Genomic DNA, 5,495 nt, shown 5'->3' on the forward strand with positions numbered 1-5,495 from the left:
GAGGAGGCGACCGCAGCTCGCGAGAGACCGCCGAGCACCGCCGAGAGCGGCGGGGGCGGGCCCGCGGCGCACGCGTACCTGGAGGGGCGTGGCTGGGGGCGTGACAACGGAAGGGGTGGAAACCTGCCCGCGGGCTTGAGGAGTGCGCGTGCGCGAGGGTCTGTGCCTCAGGGATGTGGGCGGCAGGCAGAGCAGAAGCTTGCAGATGCAGCTGTGTGTTGTGCAACTCCACTCGAGTCCCCAAGTCTGGGGAAGTTTGTGCGCTCCGGACCGGCAAGCGTGGGACTGCGGTTGTGTAAAAGCTCTCAGAGGGTGGAGTTCGCTGTGCAAGGCACGGGGGAAAGGCCTAGCTGCCTAAACCACTTTAAAAAAAAAAAAAAGTCAAGTTGTCCGGATGTCTTTTGTTACCAACTTTGAAATAGATTTGATTCTTCGTTGCTCTTTTCTCAATTATTCGCTTCGATCCTTTTCCTTAGTTTATGTATAAGGTGTAGGCCTCTGTTTGGACGAAGACCAAGGTGCTACGTTAACCAAAAGAGAAAAAGGGAAAAGGACTTGTTTGGAAATAAATGCTGGCAGATAGATATTCATACGATAACATAGTGGGTGGATACTTGCTATCTACCATTAAAAGATCCTGAACACACTAAACATAGTTAAATTCACGTATAACTCTTTGCTCCGGTTAAAACTTGGGTAGAGGGTTGGGGGGGGGGAGGAGGAGGAGGAGGAGGAGGAGGAGGAGGAGGAGGAGAAGAAAAACTTGGGTAGATCTGAGGTTTGAGATGCTCTGGTAGATCTTGAAAGGTATTTCCTTTGAAGAATATGAAGTCTTACTAGACCCCAATAAACATAGGAGATCTCTCCTTAAGGCTGAGGAGACATCACACACATGAGTTACTAAAGATCAAAATAAATTTAAAATACTAATTCACATATGAGCTACTGAGTATCAAAATATATTTAAACCTAAGAAGTGGACACTTAAGAGCTAATAGCATAGCTGTACATTGTTAGGCACTGTTCTGAAGACATACACACACAGACAAATGCTGTGACACACCTTAAACTCATCCCTAAGCCTGACTTACGTTATCCTCTACATCTGAGGGGCCTCAGGTCACCTTACAGATCTCTACTGTATTGGTCAAACCAGTTTCTCCCGAGAACCACTTCTATAAAGGTACACCAAGTCTTTAATTACACTGGACTTTTCAGCAGAGGCCCGCTTCTATCCCAATGGAGCAAGCGAACTCATGATTTCAAAACCTACTCACTGTGTGGTTGTGCCACATCTACGGACCATGTTCCCTGTGAAGTCCGTTCATGTTGTTTCCCCTCTTTAATCAGTGTGAGCAGAAAGCAAAAGTACCCTTTGTATGACAATAAGCTATATGATTCGTGAAATCATATTTCATTCGTCTCTTTATTCCCGCCAAGCAAACCGTGAAGGAGCTGGAAATGGAGTTTAGGGTTTTGATTTCTGACTGACTCACTAGTCTTCCTTCTTTGCACAAGGGTCTATCATTACAGGAAGTAGGTTGTTGCTGTTTATATGCTTTAGGTTGGACCTATTTCTCTCTCTCTCTCTTTTTTTTTTTTTTTTTTTGGATTGCATCTGTGGTGTGAGACGCAGCCCAAGTTCCTAGGAGTGGCTTTCAAGTCAAACCTCTTCTCCCACTCCTATTACTAAAGTAATTGATTTATTTTTAATATATACATATATATGCATGTATATGAGTGTTTTGCCTACATGTATGCCTGTGCACCATGTATTTTGGTGCCCCTTGAATATCCCTGAAACTAGAGTTACAGAACATTGCAAGCCACCATATCATATGGGTGGCTAGAATTGATCCTAGGTTCTTAACCACTGACCATCCTCCCAGCCTCAGTATTAGCCTTTAAAGGCCAATAGGACTTCCACATTCACATTAAGGCCTTTCCCACGCTTTAGACCCAGAATAAGATGGTGTGTTTTGGCCTGAGGAACCATCCCTAGAAGCCCTGGCATGCCACTTCAGCAATGCATATACTCAGAGTTCCCAGAACATATCTCTGTGGTTTCTTGCTGTCTGACACATTATTTCCTTCTTCTTGATGATCTCTTCCTTCTGCCTCTTGTGCTGGCAAACACATTGGTCTTAAAATTTTAACCCCTCAGCTGTTTCTTCTGTAAAACCTATCTTGGCTGAGCATAGGCTAACAGAAGCTCTGTCTCCCATGTCACTTGTGCACAATACCTACACACATTAATTTCATGCCACCAAAACTGATTTCCAAATAGGGTTTGGGGCCTTCATGAGCGCCAGGATTTCTTGGTTGCTCTCTTCACATGCCTACTTCAGCTAGCAATATGTTGAGCTTGTTATATGAATAAAGTGGTTTTTTACTATCCGGCAGCACAGAACTCATGATTAATTAAACACTTGCTCAGAGTAGTCCAACAGACTAATGAGGCAGCCCGTAATGCTGTTGAGTTCTTGGGCCCTGCACAACTTCTTGGTTTTTACTGTTTCTCTTCTTTCTTCCTTCTCCCTTCCTCTCCTCTTCTTTTTTTCCCCCCTGCCAACTCCTGAACCCCCAGCAGGGTTTCCCAGTGTAACCCAGGCTGTCCTGGAACACACTTTTTAGACCAAGTTGGCCTTGAACTCGAAAAGATCTGCCTGCCTCTGCCTCTGCCTTAAGTTCAGGGATTAGAGGCATGCGTCACAACCTCCTGTTGGATTTTTACTTTTTGATCATCTAACCAAGCCCCAGCTGGCTTCCCCTGCTGTTATGTGCTACCACTGGCTCGAACTTCCGAGACCTTCTTGTATCACAACTTCACACACCACTTCAAGTCCCCTTCTACAGAAGAGCTGACAGGACTTAACCTCAACAATTATTTTTTGAAGAGAAAGAACAGAGAGATCATTGCCTTTAAATCTTTCTTAGTATGGGAATACTCAAATAGTTCTCAGAGTAGAGAAGCTGACAGAATGAATCTCTCCACGCTTCTAACTTAGATTCAAGAATGACCCCCAGCACATGGCTGTCAACTCTAAGTTGACACCTACTTCCTCTCTCTTCTGTTACACCACCCTGAAGGACATGACAAACGTCATATAATTTTTATAAAACTTTTGATACGTACTCATGATTGTTACTTTTTGTTAAGTTGGTTGGTTTTGGAGTCACCGTGCAAACACACCTCTGGGTAGGTCTATGACATGTTTCCAGAAAGGTTTAACTGAAGGTAGTGGTTTAACTGAATGTGAGTGGTATCACCTCGTGGACTAGGATCCTAAAATGAATTAAAAAGAGAGAAAGCAAGCGGAAAAATAAAATGACTCTTTCTCAGCTTCCTGTCTGCAGGTGCGGTGTGACTAGCTGCCCCATACAGCTAACATTATTTCTTCCCATATATATAAAACAAACTGTACCCTCAAATTGTGAGCAGAAGTAAGCCCTTACAGAGATTCCTCTAGGCTTCTCCCAGGGACCTAGTAATAGCGTATGTCATTGTGTGTCACCAGCACCTGCTGCCACCAAGTGTGGTGGCATCATATAAAAAGACTACTCCCCACCAAGTTCTCTCTCTCTCTCTCTCCCTCTTTCCCTCATCCCTCTCCCCCTCCCCCTCTCCCTCTCTTCCCTCACTCTCCTCTCCCTCTTCTCCTTTTCTCCCTCTCCCTCCTCTCCCCTCCCCCTTCCATCTCCCCCCCCTGTACCCTCCTTCCCTTCCCTCCTTCCCACCTCTCTCTCTCTTTTCCTATATGTTCCTCTTTCTGTTCTTCTCTGTTCCCTCATTTGCTGCCCTCATGGCTCTGCTCACCTCTGCCTCTACCCCTCCTCCCCTTCCTCTAAATAAGCCTCCTTCATACCAGGTCTGTGGCACAGCCTGATTTCTCAGGGGAGCACCTTGACATGGGTTCACCAAGTCCTCTCCCCCTCCCCCACCACCAGCCACCACATTATATTTCATAGGCTTGGGCCTTTTGTCACAGCAACAAGGAAAGAATATGTTACAGAAAAGTGGTACCAAAAGTGTGGTTATTCTGATTAACCTGACCTTGTGGACTGATAGTCTTTGAAACTTTTGAGAGAGGAATGTGGAAGAGTTTGGAGCTTAAAAAAAAAAAAAACCACACACACACACACACACACACACAAAAGAAAACAAAACAAAAAAACAGAATCTCTGGAATTCTGTAAGCTGAGCTTCACCGGCCAGGCTTGTGGAACTTGAGAGAAAAGTCACCTTCTGGGGAGGACCTGGGCTAGAGGCCGTTTGTGTTCTACCCCAACAAACAGTTTGGCTTCCTTCTTTCCATCCCTTTAAGTTTATATTTATGCCGGATTCAAAAGCAACAGACTAATGTTTGGTGGAAGAAGTTTCCAAGAAGGTGAAGTAGTCACGCCGTGGTGCCACATCGCTACTCGCTGTTTTTAATCAGTTCTACGGTCAGCGCAGAGCGATATAAAAGTATGCAGTTTAGTGAGGAAAAGCTCGTGAGAGATTAGAAGGGGTGGACCAGGAGGTTGCAGACATTACCGTACTTGGTAATGAGATTAGCAATATTAAAAAGAAACCCACATTCTCCCTTGGGATGGAATTCTCCCATCCATCATCAAAGGCTCCAACTTGAGAAAATGTAGATTAGTAGAAAGAAGAGAGTTGGGATTCAGACCCAGGACAAACAGCGGAGGTGCATATTTAACAGAGGGAAGTAGACCGGCCTCCAGGTTCTCCAAGCATCCCTCAGTCCCTACTTGGCATGCCCCTTCTCTACTCTGAACTTCCCACCCCAGGGCCTGGACTTCCCCTCCCCAAGAGGGGGAGTTTTTTTCTGTATAATCCAGACACTTTGGTCCCTCCACCCCCTACCTCTGCTTCTCTTCCTTTTGCGCACACACTCTTTCTTTTCCTACTCCCCTCTGTCTCCCTCCCTAAAGCAACTTCTCTGGCCTTGTTCCTTGGGACCAGAGAACCTGCCCGAGAGCAGTTCCCAATAAACCTGTGTCTATGTACTTTTATTTGGCTTGAATTGGCTCACCTCACCGGCAGAGAAATGACTTATCGGAGAGTCTGTATCTAGGTAGTCACCATAGCACTCCCCTGCTCCGAAATGTTTACCTAGTAATGTGTTTCCCCAGGGCAAGCCAGGGAAGCACAGCAGTCTTGATCCAAGGGGTAGGGCGGGTTACATGTCAAGCTGGTAGCACATCTGGGCAATGTTATCTCCGTTGTATTTGTTTCGTAGGCAAGCAACATACAAAGGAAGAGGGTTTTAGTTGCTTACACCAAGGTTCAGAAGGCCAATGGGACAAGACCATGTGCTATGTGCTGGAATGGTTCCGGCAAGGATGTCCTGATAGGCTTAAGGCAGGAAGATGGAGTCCAAGCTGCAACAGAATTCTGAGGTGCTGGGAATGTCAAGAACGTGGATGTTGGGTGAAAAAAAAAGTCTGTAGGACCTAAGTGGGGTGCACCAAGAGAGAGGCTGTGGGTG

This window comes from Rattus norvegicus, chromosome 9 (genome assembly GCF_021556685.1).
Source record: "Rattus norvegicus strain SHRSP/BbbUtx chromosome 9, alternate assembly SHRSP_T2T, whole genome shotgun sequence".
In the NCBI taxonomy this organism is placed as follows: Eukaryota; Metazoa; Chordata; class Mammalia; order Rodentia; family Muridae; genus Rattus; species Rattus norvegicus.